Raw genomic sequence first — 14,860 nt, forward strand, 5'->3', positions numbered from 1 at the left:
GCTGGGCACGCTGGGCACAGGGAGGGCAGGGGGCTGCTGCCAGGGCACGGCCACTGGGTGCTGCCAATAAAGGGCAGGGGCAGAGGCAGGGCTGGCGGCCAACCCGGGCCCTGGCGGCTGCCCAGGCCACAGTGCCGTGACCGCCGCCCCCCTGACCCAGAGCTCTGGGCCCGCAGAGCTGCCGCCACCATGGGGAGGGCGGCCGCGTCTCCTCCAGCAGGGCTGCGCTGTGGCTGCTGCCCCGGCAGCTCTGGGCCCCACAGAAACCGCACCAGAGCGGGCTCAGCAACAGCAGCACCCCGAACGGCAGCACCTGCTTGCCAGGCGTCCGCACCCGCAGGGATGCCAGACCGGGGGAGCCCAGGGGCACAATGGCCCCTGCTTTGGCAAAAGGCTCAGCAGAGTTGGCCACAATGGCTCTCTCTTGACTTGCCATCCTCACAGCAACGCTTGGCTGCTTCAGCTGCTGCCTCTGCCCCTGAATGACTTCCACGGCCCGGCTTGAGGCCACACTCGCCTGCCACAGGCGGCGTCCCACGGCAGCGGCATTGGTGCCACGGGCAGAGAGACACTCTGATGGGGCACCAGCCCTGCACTGCACCTGCCCTCCCTCTCCTCTATGCAGGAACCTTCAAGACACATGCGTCAGCTCTGAAACGAAATCCTGGACTTGCCTGCAACAAAGCAGGTGCTGGGGAAAACCTGGCACTTCCATGGGTCACTTTTCCTCTCCACTTGGGGAATCACAGAATGCAAGAACACTTTGCCTTGCAAAGTATCACAAAGATCATGCGGTTCCCACCACCACCCTGCCGTGAGCACAGGTGCTGTGCAGGCACAGCTGTCACTAGAACTGGAAGAACACTTTTCCATGTTTACCTTTTCCTCCCCTGGATTTCTAGCTAACATGAAAAATTCAGCTGGTTACAGCTGAATTATGCAGCTCACAGGATCTGGATTCTCCCGTGGGCCATGCTATGTCCATTCAGCCTTTGTTACACCATCCAGATGGAGCTCAGCCCTGTGCAGCCCAGGCACAGGCAGCAGGCTGGTCCATTTCAGCATCCCAAAGCCTTTGGGCCTTCCTGTGCACCCTGAGACTCCTGAATCCTGTGCAGACTGAAAGCCTGGTCAGAGAAAAAGCCAGAGAAACTGTCCCAGAAATGGTTCTAGCAAGTTTTGAGAAGGCGGAGAGAAAGAATGAAAACAATCTTGCAGCTGGAGTTTGAAACAGTTCTTTGCTCATCAGATGGTTTACCAAAGGGTGGTCCCTAATAAATCAATGGGTGACAGCTTAAGAGCCAATCAGCTTCTGGGTGAACAATGTTGGTTATAAGTATCGGGAGATTGTAATCAAGGAAGCATTTAGGCCATCTTAAAATGCAGGGAGTGTGTCAATTGTTTATCCGTGCCATACTCAACAGTGTCACAAATCCATTCTTGAATTCCCCGTTAGCTCTGTGCAGCACATTAGAGCACAGGAATCACCTCTTTGGCTCATTCTTGGGTTTGCTGCTCTTGCCTAAAGTAGTCATTAGGAGCATATACCAATGTAAAAATTAGAGCTGAACACCAGGGAATTTTTCAGTATTGTTTAAAACGAAACCCTTGTGTGACTGTTCAGAGACTCCAAAACCCAATGTAAAAATGACAGCTTTGATATTTAAGAATCCCAGAAATGGCAGGGCTGGCAGCCTCAAAAACGTTGACATGTGATTCATCTGCTCAAGGATTTGAATGCTAATGCAGAAATTACAAAACTGTTACAAGTAGTTTTCATTGGCACCCCCACTTAAATGGCAGCAGCACACTTCCAAGGGACAGGGTATGACACTGGCGACAGTGCTTGGCACTTAATGGCTTCAGATCTGGGAGAAAAATGTTTTGCCCGGCTTCACCCAGGAGTTCAGCTGTTCCCAGGGCTTTGATCAACTGGTCACTGCAGGTAGCTTTCACTAAATGCAAAAGGATGGAACAGCACAACTTCTGGAGAAGGTGCCCTAGGCATAGGGAGAAATCCTCAAAAATGGTCAGCAGGCTCTGGAAAGCATTAAATAAAAAATCAAAAAGAGATGTAGCCCTGTAACTTTTCAGGCACAATTCTTTGGGTCTGGAGGAAATATTTGCCTTGCATCAGCTACGACACAGACAGACGGGCAGCAACTGGAGTGTTGAACATCACAGACTGGGCTAGTGTTTTTCCCAGAAGAACTGACAGAAGATCACATGAAACATGACAGTGCCTCTGTACAATCAAATCGTCCAGGGAAACTCAGCAGCTGATGGTGTTGTGGTGCTACTGCCAATCCCTTCCATGTAAAAATCCTTTCAGGATTGACTAACAGCTTCTGCCCTCTGACAGAGACCAAGTGCTGCCAGCAGTTGCTCCAGGGGCTCCGGCCATCAGCCCCTGCAGGAAGGAGCACAGCCCCCAATGCACATGGACTTTGACTCCCTGGGGCACAGAAGCCCCCCAGGGGCACAGGTCTGTAGGGCAGGAGACGGGCACCAGCGCTGCCAGGGCTCGGGGGGTGGCAGCTCTGCTTGGGCAGGGACTCTGCCCCAGCTGCTGATGGCAGCGCTGCCCGGGCCCCAGGGCTCAGAGCAGCATTGGTGCCCGGGCCCACACGTTCCTTGTGCCAGCCACACCCGCGGGTTTAGGATGGCTACGGGCCGGGACGTGTCCCAAGGAGGCCGTGCCAGCGTCCCTGGAAGGGCCCGTGCCCTTCCCAGCGCGGCTGCGTCGGCAGCCCTGGGGGCTCCTTCTGCTGCCCTGAGCCCGCAGAGCAGGGCAGCGTTTGCTGATGCTCTGAGCCCTTCCCAAAGATCCTGTGGGGCTGCCTTAGACACCTGGGGCCAGGCATTCCTTCCAGCCTGGGCCATTTTGGCTGGGCTGGGGGCGGCCACAGGGCAGGCGGCACTGTGTGCAAGGGCCCTTGGTGACACGCTGCCGCACGGTCATTGTGACATGGAAGCGGTGTCCAAGGGCCCTTTGTGACACGTGGTGAAAAAGGAGCTGTCAGTGACAGGAGCAGGCCACAGTGCTCGGAGCACGCGACGGGACAGGACGGGACAGAGCGGTGCCGTGAGGAGCCCCCACACAGCGCGCTCGTTTGTGTCCCACTCGGAGCTGTTCCAACACGTTGCTTCTACATGTAACTTCGGGGCCAGTCCGGAGGACTTCATGAGCCGTAGACTTCCAGAGGCATTTGTCTTGTAATCTGGCATTATTTCAATCCATGACATAGAGCAGAGCCCCTCAAGACCGTCAAAGTTTGCCTGGGTGGAGAAACAGCACAAATAGCCTGAAACTGGCCTGGAACTTCAGACCAAGGAGGTTGTGCCTATCCAGGTGCTGCAGGAGGGTGAGTGGCAGAGCTAGGCCACACAGCTGGTACCTGCAGCCAGCTTGGCCCCATCCCATCCCATCCCATTGCATCCCATCCACTAGGGACATTCCGATGGACAGAACCGAACGGGGATGGCAAGATCATTGAGCAGAAACCCCCAAGAGTTCCCAAGCTGGCCTGGGTGGGGGAGGACGAAGAAGAGTCTGACCCTGACCCAGAAGTGGAGACCGAGGAGGTTGTGCCAATCCAGCTGCTGCCAGAGGGTGAGTGGCAGACCTTGGCAACAGGGCTGGTACCTGCAGCCATGTTATGCCATGCCATGCCATGCCATGCCATGCCATGCCATGCCATCCCTGGTGGTCAAAGTTTAAATTTGACAGAGTTTGGACTTGAAGGTCCAAGGTTTGATTTGGTGGGAAACAACTGGATTTATTGGTTTAAATGTGGATTTAATGGTGCAGGCTTGCATTTGGTGGGCAACACTGGAATGCCATGGAATAACAGCATTCTAGCGGTTGGGAGTTTAGAATCATCTGCTTCCCCTCACAACTTCCCATCAACACTGGCAATCCATGGAATAACAGCATTCCGGGCATGGGGAATATCGAATCCTACAGTTCTCCTCACAAATTCCCATGGAATCATGTCATTCTGGGCATTGGGAATTTATAAAAATGGCACCTTTGGTGCTCCAAGACAGACACATGTGTGATGGCATCGGATAGTACAGGTGGCAAGGAAAACTGGGAATGCCTCCGGCGGCTCCGCAATCTCCACCAAGCTCAGCATCCTGTCCGGAGAACTTTACAACTCAGGGCTACACCAAAAAACATGGAAAAATCAAGGCACTCAGGCGCACATTGGAAACAAAACGTAACTGTTCACTTTTTGCTTGCTTTTTATATTTTTAAGAGATTTTGTCTTTGGTTTTTACTTTTTTCCCAATTTTTCCCCTTTTTTTCTTTTCTCCCCTTTTTTTAAAAATTTTCAACACCTTTAAATTTTCAACCAGAAAAATTCCCAGCAACTCAAGGGAAGAAACCCAAACAACTCAAGAAACCAAAGCAGTTTTTATCTCCAGGATAACACATAGCAAAATGACATCTTTTAAATAGTAAAATATAACACTAAAGGTTTATTCCCCAAAAAATCTACAAAGAAGAAATAATCAGGATCTTGGCAATTTATTTTTGACATTTTTTTATTACTAGTTCTTTTTATATTATCATTATTAATATTAAAATAATATTAATAATATATTTCTTTTTAAAAATGGTTTTTCTGGTTTTTTAATTTTTAATTCAGGAATGAAGATGGTCAAAACCAGCACAACATACACAGGAGGCAACTTCCAGTCCATTCAGAAAGAAAAAGTAGGATTCTCTTTGAAAAACATGCAGTAACATTTAAAAAACACCTCTAAAATGTTCCTAAATAAAGTAAAATTTTGGGCACTCCCAAGCCCTGGTAGCCAGTTGTGTTGGAATTTCTCCTATTGCGCCTCCAGGTTATTCTTTACAAGTTGATTCATTTGGAATTTTATCCTTATTTTTCCCATTTTTCCTTCTTAAAAACTCTTTTTCTCCCAGTTTCTTTCTGCTTGTTTCCACCGAGTTCTGCTCATCTCCAGTCCTATATGGGATTTTTACGGATCTGGATTGTGGCTTGCTTTCTTCCCCCATCCCAGCCCCCTGAAATCCCCCAAAAATATCCCAAAAAACCTCAGAAGACTGAATCACCACATCAGCACTATCATTAGAGTGTTCCTAGGCAAGTGGGCAGAAAATTTGGAATGAACACTCCCTATCCAGCAGACCCATGAATTCCTGCAACGTGGAGGTGGAAAAAGCTGCTAAAATTGGGATCTTGCCTTTCCGGGAGCGTTTTTGAACCTGGTTTTATTCATTATCTTGTTGACGTGCACAGCAGGGGACCAAATATGGCAGGGCCTTAGACACGACTGTGGTCCCTGACACACACAGGCTCCTTGTTCCACTGCTGGCCTTCAGCGTGCTCAGCAAGATGTGTGAGTGCACGGTGCTGTGGAACTGCACCTTCAGCACAGGGCCCTTTCCAACCTGACCTGCCCTCGTTCCTCTGTGTCCGTGCACAAAACACGGCGTGGCAGAGAACGGCAGCAGGGCCTGTGTGTCCCAGGGCCCCGGGTTTGCTTCAGCTCCACAGGGATGCAGGCAAAGTGAAGATGCCAAACTGTTTATTAATGAAAGGCTAAGCAAAGGGCTGATATGGGAGGGAGAAAGGGAATGACCAGGGTTTCAGGGCTGGAGGGAGGGAGATATCTACAGGCAGGGTGAAGGCAGGAACTACTGAGCTTCTCACAGGCTCAGCTGTGCCCAGCATCAGCTGTGCCTGGAGCTCCAGTGGCAGTGGGAGATGACGTCCTCTTCAGTGTCTCCTGGTGCTGTGCTTGGGACACTGGTTCACTGGATCCTGAAGATGCACCTAATTCTTCAGCTCTTCTGGCACATTGAATGTGAATATCCAGGTTACCGTGGGATGGACTAGTGTCTTTCCTTGGGACTTAAATGGCTGGAACAGAGAGGAAGAGAGCCACAGTCAGCACCCACATCTGCAGGAATCCTAGGAGACGCTCCTGCCAAGGTGTGCTGGTTTGTGCATCACGGACGTGATGTTTTGGGAGAGGCTGCTGGCAGGTTCCTCCGTGTCTGATCGGAAACCAGTCAAGGGTTGGCTTTGGGAATTGATAATCTGGAAAGCTGTACATGAAAGCCTCTGTGAAAAACACACGTTACAAACAAAAGAAACTTGGGAACTTTCTCTTTTCCCTTCTGGCCGACAAAGAGGTAACACAGCTGACCCAGCCCAGGCCTGGCTGAGGTCAGTGAAGAAGAAGTCAAGTCCCAGATGGGAGGGATGAGGAGATGCCTTTAGTTTTAGGCTGAAATCCTCTTGTAAATATATGGGGAAGGACACTTTTTTCCCTATAACGCATGAAGATATGGGGAGATGAAAGTGTTCAAATGGAAGGTATGGAGCAAAACCCCCATGCTAAAGTCAGCAGATGTTAAAGTAGCTGTGATACTATCAAAAGTTTGAACAGAGACAGAGAGAAGAGTGATGAAGATCCTGTGCCCCCAGGAACAGAAGATCTCTCTTGCTAGAAATGGAAGATGATTTTAGAGATAGATAAAGAGAACCTTTGCCTTTGAACATCTCAGCTTTAGAACAGTACCCCCTAAGCTGACATGGCACAGAAACACAGCTGTGGGAAAAGCTTGTGGAACATGGGAGCGATTTCAGAACTGCAGATTTCCCTGCAGTGTGGCTGCTTTCATGGAAATTGAGAGCCATGAGAGAACTGTTTTCTTGTGGAAAATCTCCATAACATTAACAAGAGGGACTTTTCTCCTTAAGTGAGCAGGAGAAAGACTATTCTAGAGGTAGTAAAGCGGCTCAAAATTTTGGTTTTGTCTCTTTACATTGTCAGTGGGAAAGAAACAGTTGTAGGGGGAGGAGAGGTGTTCTGAAGGTTTCATTCTGATTCTTATTCTTATTACTCCTTCTTTTAGTTACTGTTAAGAATTTTTTCTTCATACCCTTTTAAAGTTTGGAGCCTGCTTTGCCTTCCTCCTAATCCTATCTCAAACAGAAAATTATTAAACACGTGCTACTGGATGAAGTGGTGATTAAACAACACGGAACTTACCACACTAATTGGAACATTGGCCAGGAAATGATCAATTGGCGAACCAAAACCACTACTCAAGGGTGTCCCACTCAGCTCTTGCATCGGCCAGAAGAGAGGAGGGGCCAACGGGATCAGCCGAAGGACGCTGGCCACGAATCCCCCCCGACCAGTGTCCCTGAAATCGCTCGCTGTGCCCTGCCCAGGCCACCCCTCATCCCCACAGGGAGCGAAGGCCGCCGCACCCGGGACAGGGACTGCAGCTCCGTTCCAGGGCAATGCAGCTCTCCCGGGCAGTCCCCGCTGTCAGCGCGGTGTCCTCACTCACCGGGACTGTGGGCCCGGAGCTCGTCCCTCTTCCCCCTGAGGCACCGCCCGGCCATGCCTGTGAACACAGAGCCTGTCACGGCCCCAGCAGCACAGCTCCGTGCCAGCGGCACTGCCGGGGCAGCAGGCGGGGCTGGGGCGGAGCTGCGGCGGCCCGGGGAGGGAGCCCGGGCTCAGGGCTCACCGATGATCCTGACGGCTGCCTCTCGTATGGACTCCTGCGGGCTATCCAGGAACCGCAGGGCCCACTGCATCTGCTGGGCCGCTCGGCTCCTGTCCTCTGCCAGCTGCAGGGAGCGGCAGGAGGGAAGGGTTGGCGCGGGCTCAGCCCCTGGGCCGGGCGCTGCCTGCGCCTTTTCCCGTCTTCTTGGCTGTCCCTCAGTGACGAGGCTCTCTGGCCCATGACCACAGGGACAGAGTGGGGCACAGGGCACAAATGCCGGGGGCAGTAGGGAGAAGGGGGTCTCACCTGGCCCCTTTTCCCTCATCTACTACCAACTCCATCACCTTGCGGAAGAGGTAAATGGAGAGCAACTGCACTTGGCTGTTCACCTGGAGGAAAGGAGGAAGAAAATACTTGAGCAACAAATATCCTCTACTCCTGGGCAAACACCTGAATATCCAGAGAGCACAAAATTTCTGGTCAGCAGCAAGTGCCCATGGCTGGGGGCACAGAGCCTTACAGTGTCAAAGAGCGGCAGGAGGGCCTCAGCCAGCTTTGGGGCAGAAGTGCTAGATATCACCAGATGTTTTTGCTCGAGCATCTTCTTGAACAGAGAGAGGGACATGCTGACCACCTCTCCATTTGCATCACCCAGAAGCTTCAGAAGGCTTCGAGACACGCTGCGTAGAGGTTTGGCCTGTGTGGAATACAAGGCTGTGCTAGGAAGCCATGGACGGCTGCACCACCAACACCGCCCTGGCACTGCAAGGCCACCCTGCTGCTGCAGGGCCCACAGGCCAAAGGCCTGCCCCAAAGCACTGGGGCAGGCGAGGCAGGAGAGCTGGGAGCAGCTGCCTCAGCTCCTGAAGCCCTGCATGCCCATGGGGCTGCTTTCCACAACACAGCTTCAGCCATGGCCCCCTCCTCACCATCAAGGGATCCTTGCTGACACCACGAGGCCTCTGAGTGCCAGGCGACGCCGCTCCCTGCACTTGCTCTGCAGGTACCTTGACATGATCTTCACGACAGTGAGAGCACATGTCCGCAAGTCCAGGCACTCAAGGACCTGAAAGACACAGGGCAGTGACAGGGGAGCCGGCCAGCAGGAGCCCAGAAGTGCACAGGGCCGGGCCCAGGCAGCAGCACAGGGCGTGGGCACCATCCCAGGCAGCTGTGGCTGTGAGAGGGCAGAGAGCTGGGAGGCAGCTCAGCCAGGCAGCGCTGGCCACCAGGCTCACCTCCACAAGGAATGCCAGCAAGGGCAGATCCCACCTTGGCTTTTCACTGCTGAGCAGCAGGAGAAGGCGATATGCGACGTGGGAACACAGGGTGGTCGAGACATAACGCATCTCCCTGGCAGAGGGAAAAAGGCACCAAGACCCTGAGGTGGGGGACAACCCTCTCCCAGGACTGACTCAGAGAGCTCTGGCCTTTCCCCAGCATCCCTGGAGGGAATGTGGGTGCTCTGGGAGATGGCCCCTTCTTGGCACTCTCCTCTCCCAGCCTTTTCCTGTCTTCTTGGCTGTCCCTCAGTGAAGAGGCTCTCTTGCCCATGACCACAGGGACAGAGTGGGGCACAGGGCACAAATGCTGGGGGCAGTGGGGAGAAGGGGGTCTCACCTGGCCAGCAGACCCATGGCATAGTGCTGGGTGTGAGCACACAGCATCGTGTCCCAGCCACGCTTGCGCTCCATAGACATCACCTCATTGTCATAGCGCAGTCGGTAGAACAGAGCCTTCATGGCCTGCACTGCAAACCTGTGTGCAGAGCAAAGCCCAGGTCACACTGGGAGCACTGGCCCTGGCCACAAGGGTATGGGAAGGACAGGAGGACTGGGACCTGTTGGGCTTGCTGGGAAGGCGGTGTTCCTCCTGGCATGCTCTCCAGAAGGTATCAACTTCCTCTGGTGGCATCTGCTGTATGGTGATGGCAACATGGAAGAGCAGAGCCACAAACAGAGGGTAGAAAGAATGACTTGTTCCCTCATGGTACTGAGGCACCTGGGCAATCACCCAGATCACCAGAGTTTCCTGCAAAAGAAGCAGCCCAAGACAGCGCTAAGTGCCGAGGTGTCCGTGGGGCAGGGCCCAAGGGCAGATGCAGGAGGAGCAGCGGGCCTGGTGCCCCCTGAGCCTGCCCCTAGCCCAGGGTTCAGCCCAGCGCCTGAGGCATGGAGAGGATGGAGAGCTGCTGGAGAGGCGTCCTGGGGGTGAGCATGGGCCCAAAAACTCACAGCCAGGGCAAAAACGTCCCTGTCGTCCCCATCTAAGGTGCATGTTCTGTGCAGTGGCCAATCCTCCATTACACGGACTAGTGTTGGCAGCACTTTCTCCACTGTTACTCGTGACAAGCCAATGATTCTCCACATGATTGTAGCAGCTTTGTGGGATGAGAGCTCTGTGTCAGGGGCATCTCAGTCCCAGGACCATTCCCTGTGCAGCTGTGGGGGCCCAGGTGACAGAGCCCCAGTGCCCTGAGGGGCAGGGAGGGAGCACTGGCAGCAGGCTTGGAAACAGAGGGTCCCCAGGATCCTGGACCTCTGTGCCTTTCTGGCAGAGCCCATAGCACAGGCTGTGCAGTGTCATGGGCCCTAAAGGCTGGTGGGCCCTGAGCTGTGCAGGCACGTGGGCCCCGTACCTGTCACACGTTGGGGCACAGCGCAGGAGGGTCAGCACCACATCAGCAGGGTGTTCTTCAGCCAGCCTCACAATGTCACTTTTCAGCCTGGCATCCACAGTGACATTGGACAGTAGACTCTGGTGGATGCCCCTTACAATGGCTGGCACCTGGAGGAGGCATGGGGGACATTTTGAGTGCTGTCACAGGCAGCAACTTCCCCAGCTTCCTCCAAGAAGTGCTTCCCTTCCCACCACACTGTGCTGGTCTCAAAGACTGAGGGGCCCCAGTGACCATGGCTTGAGGGGACACATGGTCCTGGCAGGCCTCCAGGCCTGGCCCTAGGCTGCTTACCTGCTGTGGAGAAGGAAAAGCAGTGTCGTCACAAAAATCCAGATGGGGAGCATGAACCACAATGGGAAAGGGCATGGTGCCAGTTTTTGAGATGTCCTCAGTTTCTTCATTGTCAGTGTTTATGATGGCCACATCCTCAGTCACTGCCTTGTCCGTCTTTGCCCTGTCCTCGTTCATTGCAGCCTCAGAGCCCTGTGAACGCTCAGCCGAATCTGGGCTGACATCAGGCTCTGCCTGGAGCTCGGTCAGCCCTGAGTCAGGCTCGGCTGTGCCCTCAGCTGCTGCAGTGCTGGTCTTTGTGCGCCGAAGGGGCAGGAATTTCCAGAACCTCTGCAGGAGAACACAGGATAGGGAAACCAGGGATGCTCCATGGCATGCTCCAAGCGTGGTGCTGGGCTGAGCAGGGACAGCAGGCCCAGCCCAGGTGGGGGTGGCTGCAGGTACCTTCAGGGTTTTGCGCAAGCGGCCACGGCCGGGTTCCTGCTCTTGCGACTTGTCCAGGGCTGCATCTGGCAAAGAGCAAGCGCAGCCAGAGCTGAGGGGCTGCGGGAGAGGCCGGAGAACACAGCCCAGCCCTGCGCTGCCCAGGCAGGGAGAGCCCTGGGATGGCCCAGGGGATGGAGCAGGGCCACTGCGGGGTGTCTGCCCGGCCCCTGTCCCATCCTGTCCATGGGCATGTGCCCAGGGGAGGGGATGGGATGGGATGGGATCGGATGGGATGGGCCAAGCTGGCTGCAGCCATCAGCCCTGTGGCCCAGCTCTGCCACTCACCATCCTGTAGTGTCTGGATCTGCTCCGGATCTTCAGGCTGTTGTGCTGGGGCAGCTCCACGGTCTTTCTTTTTGTTCCCTCTGAACACTTTGCGCAGGCCAAGGAATCTGCCCGCCATTCCACCACTCGGCCTTGACGGTACCTTCTCGAGAGATGCCTCAGGATATTGCCAAGTCAACAATTGCAGTTTTGCCTTCAAGGCACCTGCAACAAGGAAGCCTCAGAAAGGCTGCAGGACAGCAAGTCCTGCACTCTGGTGTTGAGGACTCCTGCCAAAATCACAGGAGCCTCTTCATTAACGATTCAGGTGACCAAATCCCACGGTCTGGACTTGATGGCACTAGCCGCAGGAATGGGAGATGCCTCGAAAAGTTTTGAGTCACCAAGTCCGGCAGTCTGGCCTCAAGGTCAGCTGCAGGACTAACGCTAGGGAAAAGCTCCGGATGAGACGAGAACAAGCACGCTGTGCGGGGACTCCTCACGGCACCGCTCTGTCCCGTCCTGTCCCGTTGTGTCCGCCGAGCACCCGGGCAAGCTTCTATTTCCCACGTGTCACAAAGGGCCCTTGGACACCGGTTCCATGTCACAATGACCGTGCGGCACCGTGTCACCAAGGGCGCTTGCACACAGTGCCGCCTGCCCTGTGGCCGCCCTCAGCTCAGCCAAAGTGGCCCAGGCTGGAAGGAATGCCTGGCCCCAGGTGTCTAAGGCAGCCCCACAGGATCTTTAGGAAGGGCTCAGAGCATCAGCAAACGCTGCCCTGCTCTGCGGGCTCAGGGCAGCAGAAGGAGCCCCCAGGGCTGCCGACGCAGCCGCGCTGGGAAGGGCACGGGCCCTTCCAGGGACGCTGGCACGGCCTCCTTGGGACACGTCCCGGCCCGTGGCCATCCTAAACCCGCGGGTGTGACTGGCACAAGGAATGTGTGGGCCTGGGTACCAATGCTGCTCTGAGCCCTGGGGCCCGGGCAGCGCTGCCATCAGCAGCTGGGGCAGAGTCCCTGCCCAAGCAGAGCTGCCACCCCCCGAGCCCTGGCAGCGCTGGTGCCCGTCTCCTGCCCCACAGACCTGTGCCCCCGGGGGGCTTCTTTGCCACAGGGAGCCAAAGCCCACGAGCATTGGGGGCTGATGGCAGGAGCACCTGGAGCAACTGCTGGCAACACTTGGTCTTTGTCAGAAGCTCTTCCTCCATGCTGGAATGATTTTCTCCTTGAAGTAATTTGCCGCAGCACAAAAACATCTTTACCTTGAAAACACAGAAGAATCAGGCAATAAAGTATCCTCACTTCAGGAAACCTTTACCTCTCATTGCTCATCTCGAGTCGGTCAAAAAAGCTGCGAAATTCCCAAATTAATTGAGATGCCCTAAGAACATTGTGAGAAACGAGGCTCACTTTTAAAATTTCAAAGGCTTATTAAACCTTAACAAAAATACAACAAAGAATGAATAAGGAAAAATTACAGAACTGAGAGTCTCCATGGCCAAAAGCCTACGTGCTCATCTACAAAATGGATGCTGTGCCTTTTATACCCTTAGCCCCTCCCAAAGTTTTGTCAGTCAACTCTTTCTCTGCCATCCAATGGTGGAAGTCACTTTTTACATGTTGATTGGAGGTCAGGTGTTGCCATGCTCTGCCTCCTGGTATCAAGCTCTCCCTCCCCTAAATGCCCCACTAGTGACAGCAATAAGCGGGGAAGGGAAAGAGTACTATGGAGAGAACTTGCAAAAATAACACAACTATACAGCTATAAAAATTCTCTTAACATACACATAATATTCATCTCTTAATTGTGAGAGCCAACTATCCCCTTATTCATTTATAACAACCTGAAAGATTTTCAAGTTTGCTTCCAACTCAAAGCAATAACTCATTTGCCTTAATGTCAACCACTGAGAGTCACTTTAGAAAATGTAACACAGAAGCAAATAAATGGCCATCCATTGGTTTGCAAATGTTTTTCTGTGAATGGATGATAACACCCTAATTCTAAAGGAATAAAAGCCCTCATGGAATGAAAGTCCAGTCAGTGTTACAAAAGGAAACTGAACAAATGAGTGGATTCCAAAAAGGTCAGTCCTTCCCCTGGCAGAGATAACTTAGTGGCCAATAAAGTACAGCTCTGCCCTCTTGTTCCCTGCAGGAGAATCACCACCTGGGGGCCACGTTTGGACCCTTTGGCAGGACAGGGACTGGCTCTGGTATAAGGTGTGTAATAAAGAGACTGAGAACAAGGAGGAAAGAAGATCCAGGAAATGCAGATTATTGGTGGAAAGATGAGGATGTTCTTTTAAGGATTTTGTTTGGTTCACTGGAAAGACGAATGGCTTTGAGCTGCAGAAAATGAGTACCCACTGGCAGGATCAGGGAGGACTAGAGGAAGGGCAGAATATGTCCCTGGATGAAGTGCTTAGAAAGATACAACAAGGGTATGTAAAAAGGGATGCTGAAAAGGAGAAAGCAAAGACAAAGGTGATGGCAGAATTTTTACAGCCCCCGAGGGCCCCAGGACCCAAGTGGTCCCCCATAATAGAAGGGACAGGGTCGGCTACAAGGAAGTGGCAGAAGCATTCCCTCCTCAGCAGGGGAGAGCCAAGCCAAAGAGCAGCTGGGAAAGAATCGGTGTGCTCTGTGCCAGGCAGAGGGACACTGGAAGTGGGAATGTTCACAAAAACAGCTGGACCCTCAGGAGGAGGAAGTCCAGGGGATAATGGAGATGGACTATTAGATGTGTCAGGGGCTCCCATTGTAGCAGGGACACACCACACCGGAGCCCTTGTTAACTTTTCAGGTGGATTCAGATGGAGAGGAGGTGTGTTTCCTAGTAAACACAGGGGCCTCTCCATCCACCTTACATTTTATCCCTAAGGGGGGAGAATTGTCAAAAAGATCTTCCATTTTTCAAGGGGTTGTGGGAATTGTAGTTTATTCTGTAGACTTGGAAGTCTGAGAGCATCTTTCTCTGAAGGAATTGTGGATATCGTGGTAAATGGGTTTAGGCATTTAATTCTTTGTCTATCTGGGGTTTTGTGCAGAGCTGAGAAGCTCCTGTTTGGAGGGGACCCACGCCCCTGTGCTTTGTGTGTTTTGTTGTTAAAAGCCAGACATGGCGGGTTTCAGTCCTGAAACCAATTCTGCAGCTCCACCAGTCTGTGGTCTGTTGTGGAGAACTAGAATTGGCAATTTTAATCGTGAGGCCAATTCTGCAGCGGCTGCCTTGTGGAGATGGTGTTGTCCCTATGCAAGCCTAGGTATTTATCATGCAGCTTCCTCTCTGGGGGCTATAGGAAAACTTCAGGGGAAAATATTTTGGCATTCTTCCTCGGTTAATGTAGTAGTTGCCTCCCTACCTCTGGGGTGCACTTGATCAAAAAAAAAAAGGATAAGGAGAAATTGGCCACTAAATGACGATTGGTTAATAAAAAAGTGATTGGTTGTTAAGAAAGGCTCAAGGCAGCGGCATTGCTTGCTGCAGAACATGATCACGTCCAAAAGGAAAGTCACTGGAATAAAAGGAGCAAACTGTTAAGGTGAACTGCTCCAGGGTGAGTAGCAAAAGCCTGCTAAAACCCTGAACTAAAAGCAACTCAGCTTCTTAATTCATGGATTGCAACT

Source organism: Melozone crissalis, unplaced genomic scaffold, assembly GCF_028551555.1.
Source record: "Melozone crissalis strain CALT ecotype California unplaced genomic scaffold, PUWL_Pcris_2 ptg000023l_1, whole genome shotgun sequence".
In the NCBI taxonomy this organism is placed as follows: Eukaryota; Metazoa; Chordata; class Aves; order Passeriformes; family Passerellidae; genus Melozone; species Melozone crissalis.